The 14,800-nt window shown below is 42.2% G+C and overlaps 1 pseudogene; it reads right to left on the bottom strand.

Annotated features, from left to right (window-relative positions):
- LOC137416130 (tyrosinase-like) overlaps positions 1–11,158 on the bottom strand; it is a 46,453-nt pseudogene extending 35,295 nt beyond the window's left edge.
- Between the last annotated feature and the right edge of the window lie 3,642 nt (positions 11,159–14,800).

Below are 14,800 nucleotides of genomic sequence, written 5' to 3'. Positions count from 1 at the left end.
ACCAAAATCGAATCGATTAGTCCTCGTCACAAACACACAACCTCTCCACCAAGTTTCGTCCAAATCCGTCCATAACATTTTGAGATACCCTGCTATATATTGTTTTTGGCCCTATAATAATAATAATAATAATGATGAATTTATTTTATATAGCGCTTTTCAGGAAGCCCAAAGACGCTTTGACAGAGTGCAAAACATAATGCATAGCAAAACATAAAAACAATTGCAAAAGACAAGAATCAATTGGGAAATATTTAAAGCAAAAAGGAGGGAGAAGGAGAAGAGATAGTCGGGGGTTAAATGCTGTGGGTTAAATGTTGAATGCAGTGTTGAACAGGTGGGTCTTGAGTGATGTTTTGAATGTGGTGAGTGAGGAGGAGTCTCTGATGGTGTGAGGTAGTGAGTGAGTTCCAGAGGGTGGGAGCAGCGATGGAGAAGGCCCTGTCCCCCCAGGATCTGAATTTGGTCCGGATGGGGGGGGGGTTCAGGAGGTTGGTACCAGCAGAGCGGAGGTTACGGTTGGGAGTGTGTCTGGAGAGGAGGTCAGCCAGGTAGGATGGGGCCAGGTTATGGAGGGCTTTGTAGGTCAAGAGGAGGATTTTGTACTGGATTCTCTGGGGGATGGGGAGCCAGGGAAGCTTGTAAAGGACGGGGGTGATGTGGTCATGGGTCCGGGAATGGGTGAGTAGACGGGCAGCGGAGTTCTGAATGTATTGGAGTTTATTGGTGATTGTTGAGGGTGAACCATAGAGGAGGCTATTGCAGTAGTCCAGACGGGAGGTGATGAAGGCGTGGATGAGGGTTTCTGCAGCCATGGAGGAGAGGGATGGACGGAGATGGGCGATGTTTTTCAGGTGAAAGAAGGCTGTCTTTGTGATCTGTTTAGTGTATTTGTCGAAGGAGAGGGTTTGGTCAAAGATGACAACAAGATTCCGGATGTGAGGGGAGGTGGATACTGGGATACCGTCGATGTTGAGGGCAAAGTTATGGGTGGATTTTATGAGCGTTTTTGGGCTTACCCAAACATCATCCTTACCCACCTTACATAAACATAAACCTTACCCACCATCACATCTCCTTAACATCTCTGCCCACCCCACGACTCCTCTTTCACAATGTCGTGAGATACTCAGAATTACTTGGACAAAGACCCTTATAATGACTTGGCTTTTCTGGTGTGATTCCTGTCGATTTTTTTTCAGAAAGTAGTTGGAAACAGATGACTGCCTCAATAACTTCCAAAAAAAATAAAAATAACCTGGGTATGAAGCAAAAACATGTTCACTCCCTATGTGCATATATAATACTCTCTGGTTAAATATCGCAGATAGATTCCAATTGCACTGACCAGAGGCCTGACGAATGAGGCCTATAACTTCACAAAGCCCGTGAGTCCGTGATGCCTATCAGCTTCCACCTTTTGATATTGGATGATACTTTTAACAGTCCCATCGGTTGTTCTACACTGACGGGAAACTTATGGGTAGCGCATGGCAACTGTGAATATGACAGTTCTGAAAAGGTCTTTGGCTTCACATAGGAGCAACATGTTGGCCGTATGATGTCCTACCAATGATTGATATTCAATGGTACAAACAAACTTGGATGAACCAGCGCAGCATGTTATTATATTGATCGATGTATAGAGTCGTGTTAAATTCCATATTCATCATATTTCTTAACAGCAAAGATATCGCAGCACATTTCTTAACAGAAAATAAATTCAGGAGCTAGGCAGTGGTCTATTACTTTAAACACCACGCAGGTTAAAATTTTTTGTCTGATTGAAAAAAATAAAATGTTCCGTATGTTTAGATTAATTTGAAGCAACTTTTCCTGAATAAGATTTTCTCTCTGAGGAGTGTTTCCGTTTTTCAGGGTGGGACAGATCAGACAGACAGACAGCATTAGCCTATTATATATCAAATATAACATAACATTAGCCTATTATATATCAATACCAGTAAGCACTGGTACCCTTGATCTTGGTTTGCCCCATGAACTTGTCTTCCTGTTGACATACGGACATCTTCTTCTCCAATGTCCCATCTTTACACACTCGAAACACCGGTTTCTGTCGTTGCCTGGTCTGTGCACCTGTGCACTTGTATTGCTGGGCTGTATCTCTACATCCCTGAGTTGCCACTGCAGTTTCTCGTTATCTCCTGAAACACGAAAAAATTCTCTGTACCGTCCTTTTTGGGGAGACAAATGGGAATCAGATGGGACAACTGTCACTTCTACTCCTATTTTCGGGGGTAGTTGTGCACTTATCTCCTCCACTGTATCCTGTATCCTTTTTATTTTGCGTTCTAGGTCCGTTATCCGTTCTTGCTGTTCCCGTTGTTTGGATTCACCATCCCAAAGATGGAATGCAGGCCAGTCTACCGTTAGATTCTGTCTCTTCCTGGCTCTCAATTTTTGTCCTAATCTTTCCAATCGACTTCGGTCAAATGTACCATCTCTTGGAAACTCCTTAGCATGTCCCTTTGTCCAGAAATACCAATTTTCAACCTCTCTAATAGCCTCTTCACCGTAGCGGTCGTACATATAATATGTACAAGTACCTTTTTGTGGAATCTCTGGTTGTCCTTGTGTATTCTTGCAGGCTCCATTTCCCATTCTGCCTGTATGTGAATAACACTCAATATTCACTCAATGTACCAGGTAGATTACTAGGATCTGTGCTTTGGAATACACCTGTACACACCTGTACTATATATACTATAAATAAATCTACTGGGGTCTGTTCCACCTTTTATCAAAGTGGCGTTGGATGTGTTGTAGCTTGTTCCAGGTTCCTCTAAAGCTTCACTCGTACCTCCAGGAAGGATCTCTCCACCTGTTCACACGGTGATTTCCAGAGAATCTCTCTCACCTGTGGCTTTTGCACAACCCAATCTCACAGATCAATAGATGAGCCAAATGGGTCAGTATGAAATGGGTGAATCCACAGGTATCTCGCTCTGTCAAAGGGAAAATCACACAATGGTAACCGCACATATATATATCTATATATAGACTCACCATCTTGCTCAATTTTCCAAGGTTGTCTTCACACTGATAATATCTCACCAAGATATCAAAGCTTCTTTCTTGAGACCGCATTTTGCTCAATCAATCGATCAATTTATTCAATTAAATCAATTCCATTACATCAATTCCATTATTCAATTTCAATTAATCTATCAATATTCATCAATAATATCACATTAATCACTCTAGATGACTCCCTGCACATGCCCTTTCCCCAATGATGTCAGGATAGATCCATCCATTGACTGAGATTGAAGATCATCGGTCGTCACCTCAGATCCATAGCTCATGTTAATTGATGAATCACTGTTCTGTACGAGGGTCATATCTGACATATTTTCCCAATTTTGCCTGGTCTCCACAAATTCTCTTTGCAACCACTAAAGGCAACTCATCCTTCATTCATGAGACAGCCAAAATTGATGGCAGATATTAAACAGTTCATTGGGTCCTGAAATGGGACTGTAAAATTCCTTCCAGCATGCTAAATTTTGAAACTCCAGTTTGTAATACACAATTTATCCCATAGGGCTTGAAAGTTCTTTCTCAAGTTCGTGCAATCATTCTGCATTGGAACCCTATAATGTCATTAAACCATCAATTTGTAGATGCATTTATTTATATCCCATTAACCCAAGAACTCTCAATTGCTTGGTTTCTTTTTTAGTAATGCCATATATCCATATTTCTTTTCAAAATGTTCTTAACATACACATTAATCCCATTTGACCTCAAATAATCTACAATCTGAAAAAATAAATTTGTGACATTTCAGCAATGATTACAATATCGTTGTACTTCTCATCTGAAACAGTACGGATAGTAGCTATGGAACAGGTGCATGTATATGTAGCAGGTGCATGCCCCCAGGGCACCGTTTCCTTCCCTTTTCATCCACCTTATAAAACATCAACACCATTCATTAAAAATAATATAAATATCACATAATTCCACTCTTCCTTCAGTGAGGCCAGTTTTCCATGTGGTTCAAGATTTACATTTCATTCCATTAATTTGGAGCATTAATTCCATTAATTTATCATAACTTGTGATAAACATTGATCATTTGAACACGAATTGAACAATTTTTTTTCCAAAGACATAACTTCCATTTCCTTTGACAAATCCTAATAAAATGAATTTTATGGCTTTTCTCATTATTCAGAAAGTTTACAAAATGTCCCAACTCTGTATATTATTTTATTTCTGTGGTTACATTGAACCATATATATGTTCATATCTTAATCCAATCAGAAAATTGTCAATTTACCCTTAATATATGTCTGTATATATTTTTTTTTACAAAATCCAACTACCATTAAACTGAAAAATTGTTTTGTTGGACTCATGCAAGGCCCCTTACAAATTTTGAACATTTTCCAAAGACATATTTATCAAATATTAGGATTATCATCAAAACAATGAATGACTCAATTTTTTAATGACTGCACATCCAAACCTAGATATTTTGAGTTCCGTAACTTTAATACCTCAAATTTTCCATTTCTTCCCTCCCTGATCCTATTGTTCAAAATTTCACCTCAATCGATCGAAAAATGAACGCAGGGATGCATTTTAAAGGGTTTCACGAAATCCAACATGGCCGCCACAAGACGTTTTTTTTTCTTTTTTTTTTTTCTTTCTTAATCAATTGGCTCATAGCATAACCAATATGTAAGTGCTTCTTCCGACGATGTATCTCTTAGGAATTTAATTAAATAAATCATTTATAAAATCAACGAATTAATTGATTAATCGCTAACAATTTTCAAAATCCTCAATTTTCATCCGATTTACTTGAAATTTGAATTGGATTTACTTATCAGCAAACTGAAATTGAACCAACAACTATTTATTCAACTTAGGCCAAAGTCAACAACAATTTTCAAAATCCTTAATTTTCATCCGATTTACTTGAAATTTGAATTGGATTTACTTATCAGCAAACTGAAATTGAACCAACAACTATTTATTCAACTTAGGCCAAAGTGAACAACAATTTTCAAAATCCTCAATTTTCATCCGATTTACTTGAAATTTGAATTGGATTTACTTATCAGCAAACTGAAATTGAACCAACAACTATTTATTCAACTTAGGCCAAAGTGAACAACAATTTTCAAAATCCTTAATTTTCATTCGATTTACTTGAAATTCAAAATTGGATTTACTTATCAGCAAACTGAATTCCCAATGATCATGTCCGGCCTTGAACATTCCACGAATCCTGCACCAAATTTTCTCATACTCACTCAAATTAGATCCATTTCACATATCTGTTCATGAAATTTCACAAATGATCACACAAGTAATTATCACATTGTAATGACCTCTAAACATTCCTAAACCAATAAGCTAGCCTGGCGATGCCAAATACCCCACACCCCTGTCATCCCAGAAGTCACTGTTTGCTTTAGACAAGTATTCACCAAATTTTATATTAAAATAAATAGTATGTCATTTCTCTTGAAGCAATCCAGCCACAACCATTATTTGGAAGTCTTTTGCTGTCAGAACACAATTTCTCTGCTGTCAAAGGCCAAAACCCGGCCTCGGTGACTTCTCAGCCAATTGTCACTTCCTCTTGACAAAAACAAACATCTTCTATATTTATCCCATTACAATTCCATTACAATCCCATATCTTGTCACCCTTTGCATTGTTGAAAGCAATCAATTCCATAACTCAATCTCACCTCACATCCTTACATCCCATCACAACTCCAACTCATTCTTCAAGTCACAACCCAGTGTGATTTGAGAACTACACCCAGAGTTCCATACTATACCCAGTTTCAGAGAGTAAACAATTATATACTTTTTCATTATTTTACCATTTAATTTGTTCAAAGAACGTTCATTTCGCAAAATGGACCCAACCACAACCCTCGCCATTAATTTCTATTGTAAGCGTGCCGAATCAATAAGTATAAATTTTTCTATGAGCCTCGACCAGAGGGTGGTTGCCACTCACAAACACTCGTCGCTAGCTGTTCCATTGTCTGTTGATTCTCACTCTGCTGCCGATTTCAATTGAGCCAGCAGAGTGGAATTTGGAATTTTTTATTTCTCTGAGCTCATGAAAGTGGTGACATTGGGTGGTTTGCCATTGCCTTTCCACAAAAGCACTTAATTATTGTCTTTCATTAAGCGTGAAGCATGTCACAAAGCTTAGTGATGGGCACAGACAAAATTTGGAAGACAGATTTTGGTGCTCAACAGAAGAAACCAACACACAGAAAGGCTGGCATCTTTTGGGACATTTCTGAGTCGTCACTCAGAATGTCTGCGAGATCAAAATACTCGGCCATTCCTGTTAGTGATGTCACCTTTTTTTTTCCTTTTTTTTTTTTTTTTTGCATCCTTTTGTCATAAATAAATTCATTCATATGAAGGTCAGCTTCAACCCCCATCCGAGTGAATGTTAGTTATCAGCCTGTCTGTAAAACAACAAACGCATTTTACATTCACACCCAAGGTACGCGCAGCCTAATTTTAACAGGTGCACCTGTCTACCTGAGCAAATGTCACGCACACCTGCAAACACAAAAGTTTCACCCATATCTCTGACACACCATACCATTTCAAAAATCCTTAATTTTCATTCAATCGCCATCTTTCATAATAATTCTGGACCGGCATGAGATGGCGTTGTCTGTCATTAATTTATATGTTGATCGAACGATTTTTAGGTGTTATAAAATTGGCGGGAATTTTTTTTCCCCTCTCCTCCACCTTTTTTTTTTTTCCCCTTTCTTACCTTGGACCCACGGCTTTCGTCCTACACAATTCCGTTTAATTTGTCTAAATCCAACCAGCCGTTCCAAAGATATAAGCCGTTTCGTTGTGATACCACAAATTGGGAGAAATATATATATATATATCTCCATTTCCCGCCCTCTCTCACATGCCAAGCGAGTCCTCCACCATTTGGGCGGGCAACTCAAAAGTACGTTGTAAGTGCTACACAGGTGTACGAGTGTGTAAACGAGTGTACAGGCCTTACACGACTCGGAAACAGATGGTCCCATGGTGCACTCATGGTCCACCTGCTCCCAGTTCACAGCAAGGCCCTTAATAACCAGCGTATTCGTGTGACTACGCACTAATCTTCGCAAAGACGCAGTCTCAATTACACAGGTGAATGCAGGCAGACATTCGCTTCGCTTCGCGCACATCAGTGGCGCGTGTCAGAAGAATTACACAGCGCAGGAAAAATACGTATTTACAGAAATCATTAGAAAAACACGAATAATAGCTACAATCGTTTGTCGATGTTCCATCCGTGACTGTCTGCTCATTCACTATTCCTGATTTGCCATCAAGGACCTCGATCATTCCCTGGCGTACTAACTTCCGCATTTGTAATGAGATTTCAACAGGATTACGACTCAAAGGAAAAAGGAACGAGCAGACATTTTGTAGGACTTTATCTCGGACGATCGTTATAAAAATCGTTACATATATTACAGTATTTATAATGTCGACAAATCATATCTTAATTCTTACAAAATTTGGTTCTTTGAATAAATCACAGCACCGGGAGTGCTGGATGGATCTTTCACAATAAATCACAATGGATCTTTTGTGTTTATTCAGCACCCTAGTAATTGGTTCTTTGTGTACTAATTAATTAATTACACAGCACCCAGGCCCCACTCATATGGATCTTTTGTGCAGCGCTGCACAGCACCTGAGCAAAAGGTGTCTCATCTACATTTTCCTTATCAGGGCTTTCGTGCACCAATGGTGCGTGGAGAAGCCCAAACACCACATCCTCCATGTATATACAGAATAACTATTCCCACGTTCGTACATCATATTGGACAAGAACAAGAACATGCTTACCTTTCAGAAAGATCTTGTCGGTGTCCAATTGATCCCCGTACGGGCCACCAAGTTGTTCGGGAATATTATATGACTCAGGAGGCTCCGATATGACCAAACAGCTTTTACAAAAGCAATGCTTTATTAACTAATAATTCACTTGTTTCAATATAATAAAGAACTACAATACAATAACGAATTTGGTAATTCAAGTCGTTGGTTCTTCTTTGGTCGGTCTTCTGCGCTGTCCTTGTTCCGTACTCGATCGTTCCATTTGGGCAGAGATTCTGATGACAAGTGCTCCTGACTCAAAGTTTGCTCTCGTTTATATGGGCACACTCGTGTTAATCCTCCGTGCGCTAAATCTTAATCCCTTCTCCGCAGAAATGTTGCTCAGTCATCCCGCTCACCTTCCTGGCACCAACTAGCTCCCCTCCTGCTGGGAGTTCCATTTGCCTCACAATAGGAGGGTGCTCTAGCCCGGGGCTGTGACCAGGTGAACAAGAGATTACCACGTTCGTGCAAATTCCTGACATTCATTTACGAAATCGTCTATCTGCTTCGTTTTCCAATTCCAACGAGTAATATGATGTCAAGATCTCTACTTCCATATTGGTTTTGATTAATGCCATACAGTACATTTCATACCATGCAGTACAGTACATTACCTTCCTTTCCTCTGCTTTTTTTCTCTTCTAACCTTTCCTGGCTCTTCAATTGCATCTCCGTTTTTTGGAGCTCCACACTTTCTTGTTCTTCTGGTAACCAATCCAAGGCTCCCTCTCTCCATGTTCCTCGTTCCACCATAGATTCTATCACCATTGTCTGCATCTCTATTTTCTTCATTTTAGCTCAGACCTCCAAGCTAAAATGTTTGCCCAATATCAAGAGTTCCAACTTTAGTAACGCTCGGAACTGTGCCTCACTAGGGGTCGTTGCAAACTTCTCTGCGTCAAACTCCATGGTGACTACTGTTAACACCTGTTGACCTTCACACAATAAATTTTTAAAAAAACAATTTTTTTATATTTTTGTTTGGAAAAATTTGGGAATGTTGGAAAAAGTTCCAAATTTGGGAATTCTGGGAATGTTAGGGAATTCTTTCTCGGACTAAATTTAGGGAATTTTAGATCCTGGACGAAGACCCAATTGTCAATTGGACGAGCCCCCAATTTCTGTTACGCAGTCCTCTACAATCTCCTGGTCTCGGTAACCTCCGAACCCCGAGAGGAGCCCCGGCAGAAAGATATATTACCCTGTGTTGAAAATCAATAGTGAAACCACACCAATGATTATAAATGAACAAAATTGTATGAGAAATCACACACAGGAATAACGGTATAACAGATGGCCATTAAGAGTGCACTCCATATATATCTTATATAAAGTCAGGTGACTCACTGCGCTGCCAGCGAGTGAAAGGACACTCCTCAATGTCTCTATAACTTTTCCCAAGGCGAAGGTGATTCGCTCCCGCTAGTGTCAGAGCGAGGTCGAATCGAGACCCGCACTCCGTGGATGCTGACGAGGCATAGGCGTAACGTAGGAAAAACGTAGCAGGTCACGTGGTCCGAAACCAGAGGCAAACTCGATGTGCCCGTTCACAGTTCAATCAGCGAACCGCAGCGTACTCTTCAAACACAGCGTTTGTGCACACACATCCCCGACAGACGACAGGATGCAGAGAAAAGCAAATGCTTAGCAAGAACATTTTCGGTGAGCGAAGCGTGAGGTTCCAAAATGGCCGACGGCTCGTACTTGAGTCGTGGCGACCAGGCGAGGATTCGTCTCGAATCTCAGCGCCCAAAACCTGACGACGCAGATTTCACACTCCCAGCGATAACTCCTACCGCAGGATGTCCTTTCAGGGAAGTCAAAATTCCTTCGCGACCTTCGTTAGACCTTGCTCGTTACGGAGCGCTGACGTCACGCGTCTTCTCCCACTTTGCTCGCGCCGCTTCCTCCTCACCTCCTTGTCTTCCGGTTCGGTTTCCTGTTTCACTTAGTTATCCTTTTTAACTTTTAATAACCGTTCGTGAATAATAAACCTTTTGAAAATAATAATAATACATAATATCAGAAACATGTCCAGTGGGTGAAAACTACCCCAGCGGAAGTGACGGATCCGTAACAACAGCTGTAAGTTGTTAACCCATTACTTTTTCCCTGAAGAAGGCCTTTTTATTCAATATAACTGTGCAATTTACATTATTTTCCCGTTTTTGCGAACCTAAACTATTTTTTTTAACCTCGAGCAGTTTACTGCTTACCTTTGTACCATTTCAGGTTATTCACTGGACTTGAATTGCTTAAATTTCAATAAAAACTGGAAAAATTGAGATGTTCTAAAACTTTTGACCGGTAGTGTACATGGTGGGCAAAAACACTGCATTCAAGGTTCTCTTGCTCCTGGACAACGCTCCTGGCCATGCCATGGACCTGGACGTGGCTCACCAAAATGTTGAGGTGATCTTCCTGCCGCCCAACACCACCTTCCTCATCCAGCCACTCGACCAAGGTGTGATTTCAACATTTAAAACATTACACCCGTCGCACCTTTCGCCGCATTTTGGATGCGATGGAGTCTGACCCAGGGTTCACCGTCGGGCAGTGTTGGAAGGATTTCAACATTGCCCACTGCATTGGCGTAATCAATGAGTCGCTGGATGAGGTGAAAGCCTCCACCATCAACGCGTGCTGGCGCAACCTGTGGCCACAGGCAGTCAGAAACTTTACTGGCTTTCCCGATAACATGGAGGAGAGGCATGTGATTGTCGGGTTGGCACCGCAGTTGTGAGGGAAGGATTTGATGACATGCAGCCTTAGGAGTTGGAGGATCTCATTGCCTCACATGGCGACAACCTCACTGAGGATGAGTTGAAGGCCATTATAACGGTTTCCTATGAGGAGGAGGCGGGCAGTGATGAAGAGGTGCCGAGGGCTAACCTCACAGTCCAGTTCCTGGGTGAGTTGCTGTATGGCATGCGGGTGCTTGTCGACAAGTTGGAAGATGCTGACCCAGTCATGGAGAGGTACCTCAAGTTCAAGAGGGGCTTGGATGATTTGCTTCTACCCTACAAAGGGCTGCATCGAAACCTGCGGCAATCTACCAGGCAGCTCTCCATTGCCCATTTCTTTCACCCTGCTCCCTCCACTTCAAGACCACCAGCACCCTCTCCTGCTGCCCTCTCAGTGTCCTCACCAGCATCCTCAACTGCTGCCTCTCCTGCCTCTACCTCAGTGCATGATGTTGCAGGACTATCATTTGGGTCATCCTCAGAGTTCGAGGAATTCATGGGATTTTAATTCATCACCATCATCACCATTTGAAAGTTGTGTGTGTTTGTAAAATAAAAAATTTAAATGGTACATGATGGTGTTGTGTTTTTTTTTTTTTTTTTGTTTCACGATACGGTATCGTTAAGCTTGTTAAGCAATAAGCACCTTTAATAAACTGTAAGCACATGCCTTCAATAAACTGGAAATGGTACCTGGTGTTGTCGTTTTTAAAAATTTGTAAGCATTTTTTATGAAACTAATCGTATGCATTTGCAGTTGAAAACATTTTAAACTTTAAAAAACTTCCTCTATGAATCGAACCGCCAGGAACCTATAACCTATCCCCCTTTTCCCTATTGAAGCAATGTCGCGGCATACATTCGCAGGATTTTCATTGACCTTCGCGGATTATCGTCGACATTCGTGGGATTTGCCTCGCCATTTGTGGTTTGGCCCTCTCTATTCGTGGATTTTCGTGACTCGGGAACCTCTCCCCCCTTTTTCCATTGAAACAATGCCCTGCCATTCGTGGTTTCACAATTTGTGGATTTTCCAAGAACGTATCCCCTGCGAATAGTGGGGTCGCACAGTACAAGGAAGCAAGTCACGAAAAGAGAATATTGAAAATAAATACTGAGGTAATAAAATCTAACTCGAGGATCCTCTCACAAACATAAAAACACACACACACATAGTGTGGAATAAGAAAATAAAAGACTTCTGGCACTCAGCTGGTCAAATGGATGTTGTAGGGGTCAGTAGTCTTCGAAGTTATGAACAGGAATTCCGGAAAATGGCGGCCAAACAGAACACCGAAGGCACCGCGGACGCCCAGGATGAGCAGGGAAGACGGCCTGCGTTCTCTTCTCTTGTGTTCAATGCTCCTCAATCTTTTGATGCGATAAATAGAATGCTTCCTCTTAGGGAAAGAACAACGAACACATCCTGCGAGCGACCAGCACACCCGAGACGGCCCAAAAACGAGCCTCCTCCACTAGCCGCAGATTCTCAAACCTTCTTTCCCCTCGCACGACACACACTTCATCGGGCCGCATCACTCGGGGTGTGGCTTGATGGCCCCGCCTCCTGTCCTTCAAACCATTATAACTCTGTCTCTTTTATGCGTGTCTTTGCTCTGTGGTGTCTCGGTGGAGCATGTGAATTGGCCGGCTGGTTGGACAATTGGCCAGGGGTGACTACAAGTGGCCGGTCGATTTTATAATTGGTGGGAATGGCTACAGGAGGTATTATGAAACAGGGGAAGTTAATCGTAAGCCCAAATACTAATGAACACGGCACAACCCTCCATATTGTACACATTTAAGCACAATCTTAAGCTACATTTTCCCTGCTTATGCACATCAAAATGCTACCACATGTCACATGGTCCATACTATTCCTATGCAATCCTACCTTCCCTACCTAACCTCCCCCCATAAACGTAACATTTATACTGTATAATATATATATATATATATACTGAAACGCAAAAGAAACTTACCACCTTTGAAACCTTTAAATATCAACAATAACACTGCGTGTAGTAAATGTGTGAACTTATTTGTGGACAATAGTGTCCTCATTGTCAGACAAAACGGTCACGGATGGTCACTTGAACCTTCAATGGTCACTTCATAGCACAGCTGTTGAACAGCCGTTTTGACTGTCAGTGATTAGCCAAGGGGTACGGGGTGATTTTAATGAGCTGCACGTGATGTCTTGATATTGGCTTTAAAAAGGCCAGTGCAAAATGGGCATTTTGACCGAAAAATTTGACCATTTTGACCAACTTCAAAAAGACCGAAAACGCAAAAGAAACTTACCACTTGTTTGAAATGTAATAAAATTGTAACAGTTCAAAATAAAACAAACCAACAATTGCTAATTGAAACATTGGCATTTTATTGATGACATGTCAAGTTTTTGACCAAGATACATCATCTCATCAGTTTGTTCTACAGTACAGAACAGCACAGGGTGCAATGTCAGTCCCCTTTCAATAGCGTGTGTGGCCACCATTGTTTTGGATACAGGCAGTGCATCGTCGGCGTATACTGCCTACCAGTCTTTGGATGGATTGCTGCTGGATTCTGTCCCACTCAGTCCTCAATGTCTGAAGCAGCTCTGCCCGTGTCCTGGCCCTGCCAACTACGCGTCTCCCAAGCTCATCCCACAGGTGCTCTATGGGATTCAGGTCAGGGGAGAGCGCAGGTCACTGCATGGTGTTGATGTTCTCGCCTTGGAGAAATGCAGTGGTAAAGCGAGCAGCATGGGGACGAGCGTTGTCATGCTGAAAGGTTCTCAGTTCTGGGTGGTCTAGCAGGAATGGCAGCAGATGAGGTCGCAGGCTGTTATCCACATACCGCTGGGCGTTAAGATTCCCATCCACAACCCCCAGTGGCATCCTGTACCGGCCTGATATGGCGGCCCACACCAGCACACTTGGGCCACCCCACCTGTTGGGTTGACGCACGCAACAATCGGCATATCGCTCACCAGTTCTTCTCCAGACACGCTCACGCCCATCAGGACTGTCCACACAGAACCTTGACTCATCGCTGAAAGCGACCTCGTTCCACTGCGCCAAGGTCCACCGCTGATGCTGCTGGCACCATCTCTGTCGGTTGCGGCGATGGGCAGCCATCATCACGGGGCCTCTGTATGGTCTTCTGGCAGTCAGACCATAGTCATGCAGTCGTCTTCGTGCAGTATCATTGGAGATCCGTGGGTTTGCATGCCCCGGAGTTTCTGCCGCAGTGCGGGATGCTGGACGGAATCGATCCCGCAGGTGACTTCGGACCATCTGCCTGTCCTGCCTTGCAGTGGTGACTCTTGGCCTCCCTGATCGAGGTCTGTCATCTGCAGAGTTGTGGAGGGTGTCTCTGTCCACCAGGGCCGATATCGTCTGGTGTGAACAGCCAAGGCGACGTGCCACCTCACAGTAGCTCAGTCCGCCTTGCAGCATGCCCAGGGCACGCTGCCGTTGATCCCTTGACAATCGTGGCATGTTGATTGAAATGCCCATTTTGCACTGGCCTTTTAAAAGCCAATATCAAGACATCACGTGCAGCTCATTAAAATCATCCCGTACCCCTTGGCTAATCACTGACAGTCAAAACGGCTGTTCAACAGCTGTGCTATGAAGTGACCATTGAAGGTTCAAGTGACCATCCGTGACCGTTTTGTCTGACAGTGAGGATACTATTGTCCACAAATAAGTTCACACATTTACTACACGCAGTGTTATTGTTGATATTTAAAGGTTTCAAAGGTGGTAAGTTTCTTTTGCGTTTCAGTATATATATATATATATAATTATATATATATATATATATATATATATATATATATATATATATATATATATATATATATATATATTGTTGCGGATATGAGATTGGCATCCATCCATATCCGCTTGTAAATATTCCCCTATTTCCTCCATACTTCCCAACTATCCCCAATCCCCCATTCCCTAGTCCCATTTTCTGTAAACAACACTCTGTAGACCCGACCTCCCCCTATTTCCCCCATTAAATGTCGCATCCAGGTCCACCGCATCTCACGTAGACAACTATAGGACATCTTGCTAGTTATTCTTAGTCTATGTCAGTTAAGGACTCGTTTCCATTAATTCTGACTCTTCGTTGCACCAGAAT

The sequence above is a fragment of the Myxine glutinosa genome, chromosome 3 (genome assembly GCF_964187855.1).
Source record: "Myxine glutinosa chromosome 3, kmMyxGlut1.1, whole genome shotgun sequence".
Classification (NCBI taxonomy): domain Eukaryota; kingdom Metazoa; phylum Chordata; class Myxini; order Myxiniformes; family Myxinidae; genus Myxine; species Myxine glutinosa.
The sequence above is the reverse complement of the archived record's forward strand: the minus strand, read 5'-3'. Positions and strand labels throughout refer to the sequence as shown.